We start from the raw sequence: 15,548 nt of genomic DNA on the forward strand, positions 1-15,548 counted from the left end.
CCGAGGACAAAACCTAGATACTGGTTTAGATATGTGGACGATACTTTTGTCATAATTAAAAAACAAGAAATTCAATCCTTCACAGATCACCTCAACACTGTAGACTTCAACATTAAATTTACTGGTGAGGACATTAAAGAGAACCAACTCGCCTTCTTGGATTGTAAAGTACAGTAAAGTCTCGTTATATCGATATTCAAGGGAGTCCGAAAAAATATCGATATAACCGGGACTATCGATATATCCGACCCTGTTTGCATGTAATTTTCTCCGTGCGTGCATAGAAATAGTATCGATATAACCGGGACTATCGATATATCCGATATCGATATAACGAGACTTTACTGTAATTATAAAAGAGGACAGAGCGCTAAAAACAGAAGTCTTTAGGAAGGCTACGCACACTGACCAATACTTACTTTTTGACTCTAACCACCCTTTACAACACAAACTAGGAGTTATCAGAACCCTCCAGCATAGGGCTAAACGCTGACGAAGCCTCTTGGATAGGAGGCGAAACGTCCGAAACCTTCAAAATTGTACAGATGACGGCTGAAGAAACCTTCTCATCAATGGAATTATATGTAATTGTGATGATGATGATGGCTGAATTATTAGAAAGAGATGTTATTTGGTCACATTAATGTTGTGTTTTTTGAGGTACATGAATGCAGAAGGAGCAAATGGAGAGGAGTACGTGTTCGTCAGTGTCCTCTTCCGAGGGCCCCCTGCTGAGTGAGTGCCTGAAGACAGCTGGGATGGGCTGCAGCACCCCTCATGACTCTCGTGAGGACAGAGTGAAAGAGTGAATTTATAAAATTATAGGATTATTGATGTTTAGTTTGAGCTAAAATTTGTTTTGTATATGGCTTGATTAAGCCATTTGAAAGAAGCCAGAGTTATTTACGATGCCTCTTATCAGGGGTTTTGTCAGCACAAAACTTCAAAGAGGGGTTTAACACATCGAAGCAATTCTGCAGCCCCCACCACAGTTCACAGCGTGTTGAACACGACCAATTTACTCAAGACGGGTCAATTGAAAAATATATAATAAAAAGTAAACAAAATAGGCATGAAAATTTGATTGAATGACAGAAACATTTATCTCGAATTGGATGGAATATGCAAATCAGAATCAGAAAGCCTTTAGTAGTCCCACAAATGGCTAAATTGGCAAGGTAAATGTTGCTAGATTCACTGATAATTGATTACTTAATAGAAAATCAACCGTTGAAATGATGAGCCCTTTTCATGAAAGATAGCTTTATAGATTGTTCAAAATATTGACAGTGAATAAGTGTAATAATGATTTTGAACTGGCAATTTGTTATTCCACGGAAGTCTAAGACAGATGTTTCATACATGCAATATATGTATTGAATTTGATGGCGATAACAAATTGGAGTTTATTGGATTTACCCTTATTAGTCTCCCAGTGGAGAAATTGAATTGAAGAGTTGCACAAGCCACTTGCATCCATTTCTCGGCACAGACACTGCAGCTTGTGGCTGCTATGACGGCTAGCTATGATGGCTAGCAGCTGCAATTGCAGACAATTGTAGCATCCGAATTAAACAAAATTCAATCTCTGTTTCAATTGTTATAGGAGATCCGACACGAGAAGCCGCAACAGCTGGTGAAATACACCTGCACATCTAGAGTTTAGCACACCCAACTGATGATTTGGGATCAATGACAAAGCCCCTATTGATAATATTTTAGATTTTCACATGTATAGTTTTTGCCATTTTCTCAAATGCATGACAATTTCTCTTTTGCACATATTTGTTCCACGGAATTTTTCAGACACATTTTTTGATGCTCAACATTCAGAATGCTGTAGGAATATTTATCATCCAACCATCTCTCTTGTTAAATTGTACTTGATTGCACCAAGTGTTTAATTTTGTCATTTGGAATTTTTCAACAACACAGGAGACAGTGACAAACTGCGACACAATTAGGCTTGATCTAACCACAAATATTCAAAGTTGGAGATGCAATGGCGGAAATCAAGTGATTATTAAGACAACCACAAATGCTAAATTATCTTCTGGCTGACTTTTGCGTACGGTGTGACATTTGTAAGTTCAAAAGTAGTTTATAGTTACAACTATGTAGTTTATAGTTACAACTATGAATTATTATTATTAATTGAATGCAGTGCACATTAGAGGAATTTCTCGCCGTTCAGGTCAGTAAGTGTGGAATTGACAGATACGTTAAGAGGGCACCGGTGTCAGTCAGAGATTCAGGCAGAATCAGATATTATATTGTATATGGTTTCCACGCTAAACAGCTTCTTTCAGATGGGGAGGACTCCTGTGCATCCATATCAGGGTGACCGGAGATGAAACTGGTTTGTGTTGGCGCGGATGAATGTCCTATGCAGAAGTGAGACTGACGGTCAACGGTGCCCTCCTAATGAATGACAAAAGGTGAGTATGATGACCATTTATACAGTTGCCATATTGTTTGCTGACCATGCCAATTCGTGCTAAGGAATTGTAGAAGGCTGTCCTCCACCCAAAGAATGTGGCGACATGCAAATGTCTACCCCACACAGATTTGCTTGGGTACCAGCAGAGGAGTACCAGCAAAGAAGCTGTGCTCAACGTGTAACGGAGTTGTGCGCTTAGATTATTAAATTATGAAGGAAGTGATGCAACGGCGCACAGTGTGGCACCATGTCCCGCCCATAGTTTCTAGAACAATCTCAAGGAGATTCAGGGTGAGTCGCAATTTTCTGTTGGTCTTGATTAACGCGCATTTTCATGACAATATTTTATTTTGTTTCCCCTTTTGTACTGTCTAGTGTTATCTAATTAGTTCCCTTATTCATTTCGAGTCCAGATTACTTTTGCGTCATTATTTACTTCGCATTTTGTCGAGTGGAACTTTGAAGCACATGTGCTTCATAGTGCTTTTCTATTGCGCAGTTAATCACAAGACGAAACCCATGCGACTTCACCCATCCCTTCTGCAATACTGTGTTGCAGGTAATAATTGCTTCATTTCGTTTTTATTGTACAATATTTAGTTTCTTGTGTCGTGTTTAATTTGCCCGTGAATGTTCGTGGCGGGTTGAACTGAGCGCCCTTGCAAGCGCACCGCGTGTTCTGCCGAGTCTCCGGGTATGATGCGGTCAGGGACATCATGTAAATAACATTGAACTTGTGTTGTATTCTCTTTTTCTGTAAATAACCACTATACGATCACACGTTGTTAATTCTGTTTTGTTATATACAATGTTTTGCATTTGAGAACAATCTGGAGGAGATTTATGTTAATCACAAAACGAAACCCATGCGACTTCACCCATCCCTTCTGCCATACTGTGTTGCAGAAATAAAAAGACACATCCACGTGTCTGGTCTCATTAATACGGCAGCATCGTGGAGATGAAGACAGTCACTGTTGTGACACCCGTCACAGATAGATAGATAGATAGATAGATAGATAGATAGATAGATAGATAGATAGATAGATAGATAGATAGATAGATAGATAGATAGATAGATAGATAGATAGATAGATAGATAGATAAGGCCAGAGACACCAGCAAATTTTAGTTGGCTGATGAAGCCTCCTGGATGAGAAGCAAAATGTTTGACACCTTCAAAGAAGTACAGATCAGAATCAGAATCAGAATCATCTTTATTGCCAAGTATGTAGAACACACAAGGAATTTGTTTCCGGTAGAACACGCTGCACTAGTATCGTCGTCAAAAAAAACTGCTAAGTGGCACTATACAGTTCCATTTTGGCTACTGTTGAAGATTACGGCTGAAGAAACCTTTTCATCGATGGACCACTGCACTTGGACTGAGGGCTTACACAGAAGTGAGTCATTATGTAAGGGAGAGCCACTGATACAGGAAGGGATTAATGTTGTCAAGGATTTAAACGTAGCCTTGTCAAGCAGACCAGCAAATGTTAAGCTTAAATTAGTCTACAGAGCAGGCACCATAGACAAATCTGAAATGGAATAGCCTACCCAAAAGTGTGTCAAGGTTTAGGAATGATGCAACAGCCGTACACTATCAAGCTGAGGCCAGACACAATGCCCGACCGACTCCTTGGCCACACCCAGATGAGTCCCCATCTATTTACTAGACAAAGTGAATGAGGAGCTCAAGCGAATGGGGGACAGAATGGGTCTGGGGATTTGCAAAACAGAGAGCATTTTATCAGTTGAAAAATGGTCTCACATCACCTGCCGTACTTTACGAACACTTTACGACCCCAACAAAAAGCTGAATCTGTCGGTGGATACCTCTTGGATTGGATTGGATTGGATTTGCCTTTATTAGTCTCTCAGTGGAGAAATTTACATTTCACAGCAGCAAATTTATGAAAGGAATGAAAGTAGAAAAACAAAATACATGAGCTGAAAGGCAGTCACTCTCGCGGCGCCGTCTTGAAGTCAAAAGAACAAAAAAAACTAAACAACAAATAACATGACAACACAAATACACAGAGAGTTATTCATTCTTAGGCACTTTCTGTACCCTTTTTGTTATACAACACAGTTCCACATGAAAGAGGAGAGGATCAAAGCGTCACTTCACCAGTGGATCAGGGACATCATGGTGGAATTTGCACGTCGACTACAAGCTAAATGTTGAAAACAAACACGCAGCTGTAGCATCCATTGACGAAAAGATTGTCTCACATCTCCTGTCCCACATAAATCCACTTCAATCCCAAGCCACGACAGTTCCACATACGCATCGGCGCTCTGCGGTGACGCTCCTTCTTATCGCGGGCTCCTCAATCCATGCATTCATCCAGTTGCAAACTGTCCAACAGCACGGACCTTTCCGCTGAACAAAGCTGGGCTGTGAAGATGCTGCCCAATACAAGCGCAAAAAAGCAAAATGGCCCCAGAGCTGTCCAGCGATGACAGTCGAATGGCACCGACATTCCTCCCATTCAAAAACAGTACTGGCAAATTCATGCTGCAGAAAAGGCGCAAACGCTCAGCAGTCTCCTCCTTGATGAATGTTGTGGTCAAAAATGCTGAAAAACTATCCGTATCCATTCCACACGACGCACAACAACACAAATTGACAAAAGAAAATACAAAACAAGACAAAAACAACAACAACAAAAAGCAAGGCTCATAAGAGCACTTGCTGACGGCTGCCGACTCGGGCGCCAGCTTGGACTCTTTTGATCCTCTTCATACGGACTTGGAGCAGTCTTCCTCCAGAAAGAAGAAGGGCAGTGGAAACCAGTCGCGTACACATTGCGTGCAATGACGGAGACAGAACAGAGACATTTATGGGACCTCCTTATTGGGAGACATTTTGCCATCTAGACCGACCACAGTCCACTTGTCATCCTGCTTGGTCACCAGGCACTTCCCGAGATTCCAATGATTTCGGCTTAGTCTAATGATGTAAAGTTACACTAGCTCACACATCATTGGCAAACAACTGTTTACAGCCAACACGCTCTCACGCTCACCTGTCTGTCAAAACTCAAACCTGAAACTGATCGACAAAGACTTAATGGAAGACACAAACATCCATGCGGACGAAATCATCGCGAGCATGTCAGCCAACTCAACGTATATGGCACAACTGAGAAAATATCTCCAGGAAGACAGTGTTTGCTCAGAGGTCATGTCATACTGTCAAAAAAATGGCCTGAGAGCAGCAAGATCACATCTCCAGCTAAGGCTCACTGGCCGGATAGAGTCTTAATTACAGTACATGATGGACTACTGCTCAGAGGCTCCAGATTAGTTATTCCCATAGTAATGCACAGCGCTGCCTTTGACGCAATACACGAAGGATATAAGGGGTGACCAGATGCCGAGCGCGGGCCAGAGAATCTATATAGTGGCCAGTATTGATCAGCCAACTCAACGAGCTGGTGAGAAATTTCAAAACATGTATCAAAGAGCGTGCCAACCCTGTGGGCCATTGATGGCCAATGAGCTCCCACGGAGACCCTGGAAAAAGCAGGTTCTGATCTGTTCTTACTCAACCACAAGAACTACTTCCTAGTAGTGGACTATTATTCTCAGTTTATAGAGATTGCCAAATTAACTCCCATTTGATCTCAGGATGTAATTGTCAATCCCAAATTGATTCTTGACAGGCAGAAGGTGCCTGATTTTTTTTAAGATACTGCGACATTGGATTGGATTTGGATTGGATTTGCCTTTATTAGTCTCGCAGTGGATAAATTTAAATTTCACAGCAGCAAAGTTATGAAAGAAATGAAAGTAGAAAAGCAAAACATAGTAGCTGCTGGAAAGGCAGCCACTCTCGCGGCGCCGTCTTGAAGTCAAAAGAACAAAAAAAACTAAATAACAAATAACATGACAACACAGACACAGAGAGTCATTCATTCTTAAGCACTTTCTGTACCCTCTTTGTTACATAAAGCAGTTCCACATGAAAGAGGAGAGGATCAAAGCGTCTCTTCACCAGTGCATCAGGGACATCATGGTGCAATGTGCATGTCGACTACAAGCTAAATGTTGAAATCAATACTCCATTCACAATTTCAAGGACTTTTCCGCAGCCTACGGGTTCACTCACACTACTAGCAGCCCTCGGTTAGCTCGGAGCAACGATGAAGCGGAGCGTCACATGCAGACTGAAAAACCTGCTGAGGAAGGCTAAGGATCTGTATCTGCCTCTGTTGGCGTATAGAGCTACATCGATGGCAAATGGCTAAAGTCCTGCACAACTCCTCATGGGCAGGAGACTGGCGCATCCCAATGCCATAGCATCTATCTCTTCTCACCCCAGAGCTTACAGACAATACTGTCGTTGCAGCAAGAGAAAGGGAGAAAAGAGATAAAGACACTACAGGTTTCAACAGCAGACACCGTGTGAGAGATCTGAGTCAACTCACTCCAAGTCAACCAGTGTGGATGACTGGTACAAAGTCCCAAGCCACAGTGGTTTTCTCCAACTTAGCCCCACGTTCATACATCATGGACAGCCTTTCAGGCACCCTCAGGAGGAATAGACACCATCTTGTGCCTCTTCCAGAGACTGTTCTACACACACCTTATGCACTTACACACAGCACTCCACCAAAACCAAGTGAGCCTACAGTGGATTTTCCATAACGCCCCGTCTCATGACCAACACCGGAATCCGAGGTAGACACAACCATCCGCCACACACCTGTCCATACACACACGCAGGGCCACACCAGTAGTTGCGGCAGAGTGATGAAAAAAGATCGCAGACTGGACTTGTGAACTGTGGGGTTAGAAGAGATCGAAAATATGTTTGAAAAAAAAAATTGTTGTATAATCAGACTTCTATTGCTTATAATATTTGCCTCCACAAATATGTCTGTGTTTATTGTTATTTTTCATGAGAAGTCCAAGGAGTGCATTTTCTTATGTCATGTAAAATTTTCTTATGTCATGTAAAAGACAACATTTGCATCATTTGAATTACGACAGTATTTGCTACAGACTGTTGACTATTCTAGAAAGGGAGATGTGGTAATAGCTGTGATGCTTTTAGACATCGCCTGACTGGATGTCACATCACGACTGCTAGAGCTAGGTATTCAATAAATTGTTGCTCGCTCGAAACCGACTGAATCTTGTTTAACCACAGTGCGACATGTCGACCAGGCGCGAGCCAATCAAGTTATAAATGACGCGCTGACGCCGACACCAGTACTGACCATGGTTCATCCCAACAGGGAGAGCAAGGTGTATGGAGACACGTTGTCGTACAGGTTGGGTGGAGTGGAGAGGAAGAATAGAGTCCAAAAGCCTACATGTCACGCTCGCTCATAACTACGGGGTAGAGATATGATCAAGTGGAGAAGGAGCCTCTGGGGCTGACCTGGGCCTGCGAGAGGTTTTGCAACTTTCTCATCGGGAAGAATTTTTTGAGAGACACAGACCACAAGCCTCTCCTGAGTCTCTTGGGGTCCCAAGCCCTTGGATGCATTACCTCCATGGATACAACACTTCAGAATTCTACTCATGCGCTATTCTATACTCCATCTCTCACGTCTCAGGATAGTAATTGTTGTGCGGCGAGTCAGCAAGAAGGTGGAAAGATGATTAAAGTTCAGCCAGATGCAGGAAGGGTATTGTGAGTTTTTATTTATTTGAAGTTGCAATGGATGTCGGTTTTCAGCAGACCACAGGTAACACTGCTCTCCAGGCTGTCCTTTCTCCCTCTTCTTACTCGTCCCACCTTCTTCATCTCGGCTTCCTCTTATCCTTCTCCACTTCAGCAAGGCGTAACGATCCCACCTTCTTCATGCAGGGTGAAACGATCCCACCACTGCCAACTGAATTTGTTGCTTTGGGCTCAGGTGCAACAAGGTCTCTTTAGAATTACCCCATTCCCTCTTGGGTGTCATCACAGCCTCATCCATCTCCTCCCTCTCAGTAATTGAGATTTCTCTGATGAATAGGCTCTGGGAGCTCAATGGTTCCGATTGTTTCTCTGCATACACCTTCAGGAGATTCACATGTACAATTTGCTTTCTCTTTTGTTTGTCAGGGCAGAGAATCAGGCAGAGAATCTCATATGTGACCGGTCCTATTCTCCTAGTCACAGTGTATGGGCCGTGCCACTTTGCCAGTAGCTTACTTGGTCTCGTAGGTAACAATATTAACACCTTCTGTCCAGGGTGCAAATCTCTCTCCCTGGCACGTTTATCATACCACAGCTTTTGGAGAACATGCAAACTTCACAAAGGGAGGCCGGAGCGGGACGCGAACTGGCGATCTCTGCACTGTGAAGCCGGCGTGCTAACCACTCTACTACCTGGCCGCCGTGACTCAAAATAGATTAGATTAATCACAATAATAATAGTTTAAGATCATTTAATCAAAAGGATTATTTCAGAAGTATTTAAGATCGTAGACCCTAGCATTAACATTTACACAGGAGGGAACTCCCTGTTTCAAAATGTTTGGTGATGCTGTAATTGTTTCGAAAAAGATTACAGAGTCGCTGGGTGATTACGTCAGCAGGGGATGTCGAGGGCCAGACAAGAGAGTGACTGAGCGAAACGGACACGCATTGGCAAGTCAAATAAAAGTTACCCACGTTAACGCAACAGATGGTGTGCCTTATTTGACAACAACATGTGACCCCTGGAAAAGGGGAAAAGGAACTAATCGGATATGAACGGGAAACAGCTGGATCAATCTATTATATCAGTATCTGACATTAGGATGGGAATAAAAAAGCCCAATAAAATAGAATAAAGAGACACAATAAATATAATCCAAATACAAAATGAGCAGTGGAAAACAATTTAGTTGTCTCGTAGTTTACATATTTAGATGAATAAAATCCATCATAGGCAAAGTGAACTCCCCAAGGGATGTACACACTTTCCTTCTTCGCGTTTGAACATTATAAAACTTACATCTACAATATTAATTATTGAAAACATACCCAACACCAAAAATAACTTCTCCTTTTAAAAATCAATTAGAGAATCGTCTTGTGTCACTGTGTGCAGAATTGGCATGTCATCTCGGCTATTGGCAAACTGAACAAATTAATCAAAGATATTTACCTTCTTGTGTGAAAACCTGACATCCAAATTAAAATGTCTTGCTGCCTTTGCTTTCTTTCCACGTAAATAGGGAAGTGAGAATTACAGGTCTCCAGCTCAGTCTCCACCCTCCTCCTACAAGGAAGTAATTTAACCACATTCCTCTAAGAGTACCTGAGGAGGGGAAAAAAGCTCTGGAATTCACCTGGCCACATGACTTCTGCCAAAGCCAATTACATCATCTGTGTTGAACCTGTTCATCCTGACCACCTGCATGCTTATCCGTACTGTGTTGACACCTCTACCATGGTAACACAACATCATTCACCAAAGTCTCTGAATTGACCTTAGGTGTGAATTTGGGAGTGTATGAATAGCTGTTTTCATGTGCTCTGTGATTGGACAGTGACGAGCTGTGTGTACACCATATCTCTTTTCCAAATAGGGTAGGCAATGGGGTAGGCTCACGCACAGGCAAAATGCAGTTTCATTTTGATCTGATACCAAATAATTCTGGAGCCGATATTGCAGATACTTTGTATAAATAAAGATCACTGCAGCATCAAATTGATAGACTTTCTTTCCCAAGATGAAAGAGTTTAAAACCACTCAATGATCCAAGCAATGTTTATTGGTAAATTGATATTGATAATCCTCCCTTAGGCCCCATAATTTTTCAAATAAACAAAACCCGGAAAATCAATGAAAACGTTTCTTCAGCCGTCATCTGTACTTCTTTGAAGGTGTCGGACGTTTCGCTTCTTATTCAAGAAACTTCGTAAGCAAACTAAAGTCTTACTCGTAGTTTAGGCCCTATATATATATATATCCCTACAGTCCAGACATGGCGGTGCCGGACACTGCTATGATAGGTCCCTGCTCTTAGGTTGGGGGAGCAGAGGACTACTCCCTGCAGCTCCACTGATTGTTCCTATTGTCTGACTAACGACTGGCCTGATTGCCCCACTTCGAACGGTATCACCTCATCAGTATTACTAATCCTATGTTGCCTAAGCTATTGTCAAAGTCAGCTTTATTGTCAAATGTACTAATATTTATGACATACAGCACAGATGAAATTACTGTCCTCTCAGACCCAGCATGCAAGACAGATTGTATGAACGATCCAAATTGAACCTCACCCCACCAAACCGGTTTAATGAAGGATTTAATTGTTTTATGAAAACCGCTTCTTTTACTCCCCTTTCAAACCATCTATGTTCTTTCGCTAAGATTTTAACCTCATTGTCGTCAAATGAATGGTTGCTAGCTTTTAGGTGCATATGTACTGCCGATTGAGGCCCACTAGTATTATCCCTGCGATGTTCATAAAGTCTTTTTTTGCGAATTTGTTTAGTCTCCCCAATGTACTGCTCTTTACAATTTTCATCTTACAATGTATTGAATAAACTACATTACTCTGTTTTTCATTTTGAAGCCTATCTTTTGGATGCACAAATTTTTGCCTTAAAGTGTTTATCGGTTTGAAATAAGTAGGAATTTTGTGTTGCCAAAGGACTCTTTGTAGTTTTTCAGAAACTCCTGCAATGTTAGGTACTGCTACTCCTCTCCTCTCCTTTTTGTATCTTCAGATACAAACCTGGAAAAAAAAAATCAATGTACCTTCCAGAAAATAAAATACCCATAATTGTGCTCATTTTCTGGATATGTTTTTTTTTACTTATTTAAATACGTTGTTCAATATTACAACAGCAAAAGAATGAAGAAAACCATTATTTTTCAAGTATCCAAGTAAATACAAAATAATATAACATTTCTCCGCTACAGGCCACTTCTTCCCTCTTTCTGGAGAAAACAAACAACTGTGATTTACTGTGCAAAAATAAAATGAATTAAATGGAGAGAAATAGTCTGAAAGCCTTTTGTTCTAAGTGAATATTGTGAAGAAGTTGCTTAGTTGTGCTGCTCAATCTCAAGGCAAATGGTGCAACAGTGTAAAAACGCTATAAGCAGTGTCTGAAACTCAGAACAAAAAGTTAGCGGACACCAGGGCAGACACCTGCCAGGCCATAAACTTGCCTGCCCGGCCATAAAGTTGCCTGCCCCATTTTTCACAACTTGAAACACAACTAATCGCAAAAAAAAAAAAAACATTGTTGCGAAGTATAAAGGATTTTTTTTAAATGAAGGAAGTACCTACCACAAATGCTCCCTTGCTTAATTTATGGTAAATATCCCTTGCTGAAGATTTTGCTCCAGTTGTCGGTTGTTGTCATGGTGCACAATGCAATGTTTGCGTTGCGTTGTCTTCTCAAAGCCATGTGGACTCCTCTTTCGAAACGCCTTTCAAAACTCTCAAGTACACTTTGCAGTCACGGTATACAGTGATACTTTGCGGTTCACTTATCATAGCTTCAGTGCATCAGCAATTTCTTTTCAGGGGATTTTTTTTTAATTAATGGCATGCAAATGTGCAAACAAAGTAAAAGAAAAAACACTGCAATCAACACTGCAAATAAACCAGAATAAAGTCAAACACACTGGCTTTGACAGCATTCTGCTCCATGAGCCGTTCTCTATTCTGAAAAAAAAAATGAAGGACAAAAAAAGAAAGAGTGCCAACAACTACCTACAACAATGTTCTTCTCTCGGAGAAAGACTCCTTCAGTAGAAAAAGACGCTACAGCGTCTTGTATTGTATTAAAATACAATATCAAATAGAATACAATAAATAAAATACAATTATAAATAGAAACAAGAGAAAGAGCTACAGAAAATACAATTTTGAATAGGTGGATTTTGAGATGGGATTTGAAGGTGGGAAGAGAATCGATGTTACGAATGTTGGGAGGAAGTGAGTTCCAGAGTTTGAGGGCAGAGTAGCTGAAACCTCTGTCCCCCATCGTGCTGAGACAGGCGGGGTTTGGGGGGGGCACACAGAGGTGGAGGGAGGAAGAGGATCTGAGGGAACGAGAGGGAATAGAAAGTTGAAGAAGGTCAGATAGGTATGGGGGGCAAGGTTATGGGATAGCTTTCAATGTACAAAGAAGAAGTTTAAAGTTAATTACATATCTGACCAGGAGCCAGTGGAGTGCTTGGAGGATGGGGGTTTAGTGGTGAAAGGATGATTTTCTGGTGATGATCCAGACTCAAGAATTCTGGACGAGATAGTTTGTGGAGAAGTGATGATATTTGATATTGCGTAGGTGGAAGTGCGCAGATTGGGTTAAGTTATTTATATGGGAGTGGAAAGATAGTGTGCTGTCAAGGATGACACTTTGGCTTTTGACCTGATGGGAGGGAGAAACGGTCGAATTGTCAATAGTGAGAGAGAAACTGTTAGCTTCTCTCAAGGTGGATTTGGTACCAATTACTTATGACTGCAGACCCATATGATTTAGGAATTAACTATTTTTTTCTGATGAAAGAAGAGAGGTTTATTATGCTGCATTGAATGTTCATGTAGTCCTAAAACTCAATATTCTGTGGGAATTTGAGTCTTCTTCTTTTCCATTCAGCTTTTCCCTTCAGGGGTCGCCACAGTGAATCAATGTCCTCCATCTATCCCGGTTTTGTGCATCCCCTTTTCTCACACCAGCTACCTTCATGTGCTCGTTGACAACATCCATAACCGGTCTTCGGTCTCGGTCTTTCTCTCGGTCTCCTGCCTGGCAGTTCGAGGCTCAGCATCCTTCTCCCGACATAGTCACTCTCTCTCCTCTGGACATGTCCAAACCATCTCAGCCTGGCCTCTGTGACGTTCTCTCCAAAGCCTCTAATATGAGTTGTCCCTCTAATGTACTCATTCCTGTTCCTATCCAACCTGGTCACTCCCAAAGAAAACCTCAACATCTTCAGCTCTGTTACCTCCAGCTCTGCTTCCTGTCTTTTCTTCAGTGGCACTGTCTCCAGTCAAAACATCATGGCTGGTCTCACCACTGTTTTATACACTTTTCCTTTAATCCTAGTTGAAACCCTTCAATCACACATCACACCTGAAATTCTTCTCCAGGAATTTGAGTGAAAATGGCAAAATCCCTGGCACTTGAGTTGACACATTTTTGAACATGTCTAGCAGTGAATGAGTTGGCTACACTGTTTGTTTCGTAAATGCATCTGTTACAAGACTAGAGCCGAGGTGGGTCGGGCGTCGGCGCTCGGGGCCGCCGTGACAAATACGCCGCGTTGGGCCCACAGCAACACAACACTCTGAGACTGTTCATTTTGCTTTGGGGCGAGGTGGCAGGTCGGGCCTGTCTGCGTCGCAGAAAGCCGCGTCGGCGTGGAGAGCGGGGTCAGGCCGGGGAGAGGGCAACCAGTAGAACATCGTCGACCCAGACCCACGCAGGTCGCAAGTCATTTGCAAGTCATGTAGCACCGAGTCTGGATTCAACATTTTTTATGGATTTTTACTTCGGACCCTTTTGACATACGACTGGTTGGTCGGAATGGAACCCGGTCGTAAATTGGATGCGACCAGTAGTGGGGAGAGTACTTACTCCCCAATCAGCACCCACAGCAAAATGATCTGCATAATTATACGAAGTCAAACAATTTCACGGTCTCAAGGGACAAGAAGACAGTGATTGTGAATAATGAGCACTGCATTTAATACATAATAATAATAATAATAATAATAATTCGTAATCAAATCTATCTCGACATGTTTCCCTGCTTTTTAGTCATAACTATAAACTACTTTTGAACTGACAAATGTCATCACTGTACGCAAAGGCAGCCAGAAGATAATTTAGCAGTTGCGGCTGTCTTAATAAACGTTGGATTTCCGCCATCGCATCTCCAACGTTGAATATCGTTCATTCGATCAAGCCTAATTGTCACAATTCGTCGCTCGCTAGATGGTTGGATGAGAAATACTTCAACATCAGTCTGAATGTCGAGCATCAAAATAATGTGTCTGAAAATTCAGCGAAACAAAATGTGCAAAATAAAAATCGTCATACATTTGAGTAAGTGGGATTGCTAGCACCCTTCCTGACAGGGGAATCACTGAATGCTGTCATGGATTTGGCCACAGACAGAGCAGAAGACTACAATTATCTAAAATCTGAAATTCTCAGCAGACATGGGCTCACCAAGTTCAGGATGGCACAGCGCTTCCATACCTGTACGTTCCAGCTAGACCAGCCTCCACGGGCACAGATGCACGAATTGGCTCGCATCGCCCGGAAGTGGCTGGAACCGGAAAGGAGCATGGCAGCTGAGGTAGTCGAGGCCATTGTCGTGGATCGCTACTTACGGGCCCTGCTCTATGAGGCAAAAAAGATCATCAGTCAGCAGTCGCTGACGACTGCCTGTCAAATAGTGGCAACAGTGGAGCAGTACCAGGCCACAGCGGAGATGCTGCGAACGACCAGGAAGGAAACCGGCAACACATCCCCACCCAGGACTGGAATGGCCCGCACAAAGGTGCCTAAGTTTCGCAACACAGCCAAGATGGCTCCAGGCGGCATCAGAAGCCCACCCAGGCAGTGGCAGATACCCAGGGGCACTGAGCCCAGACAATGCTACAGACGCGGAGAGACGGGACACATCTCATGGCAGTGTGCAAAGCCAACGGAAGAGCCCATGCCGACAGCTGACTCTTCCATTGCCCACCCTGCTCATTATGCCTCCCTCCTGGGGGGGAGTGACAGCCCACTAACAAGACCCCCCACCTGTCCAGTGACAGTGAATCAACAGAATGTTGAAGCTTGTTGTGAAGGATGTTGAAATTCACCTTGGTGCGACAAACGCTGGTGGATCCAACCAGGTTGTCTCCAGAGAAAACCCTCCCAGTCTCCTGTGTCCACGGAAACACCAGAGAGTACCACACCACCGAACTCCCCATGACCACAACCAAGGGAATCATCCGCATGGTAGCTGGCATGGTTGACCCTCTCCCTGTCCCCCTCCTGATTGGACGCGACTGCCAGGCCTTTCACCCACTGTGGAGAGAAACACAGGAAAGACTGGCCCGACTCCCGCGGAAGGGGAGAGGTAAGACGCGTGCGGTGAAATACTCAAGTCTACCCCCCTAATTCACTCTCCCCAGACTGTGCTCTCCTAGG

At 42.9% G+C, this 15,548-nt stretch overlaps 1 protein-coding gene across 1 annotated transcript in view; it reads right to left on the reverse strand.

Moving 5' to 3' along the window:
- noxa1 (NADPH oxidase activator 1) overlaps positions 1-10,703 on the reverse strand; it is a 102,117-nt gene extending 91,414 nt beyond the window's left edge. The window contains exon 1 of the mRNA XM_088993710.1: positions 9,538-10,703. The gene's annotated coding sequence lies outside the window, so the exon portion shown is untranslated. The remainder of the gene's footprint in view (positions 1-9,537) is intronic.
- Between the last annotated feature and the right edge of the window lie 4,845 nt (positions 10,704-15,548).

This window comes from Hippocampus bargibanti, linkage group LG04 (genome assembly GCF_051943395.1).
Source record: "Hippocampus bargibanti isolate YZ-2025 linkage group LG04, ASM5194339v1, whole genome shotgun sequence".
Lineage (NCBI taxonomy): Eukaryota > Metazoa > Chordata > Actinopteri > Syngnathiformes > Syngnathidae > Hippocampus > Hippocampus bargibanti.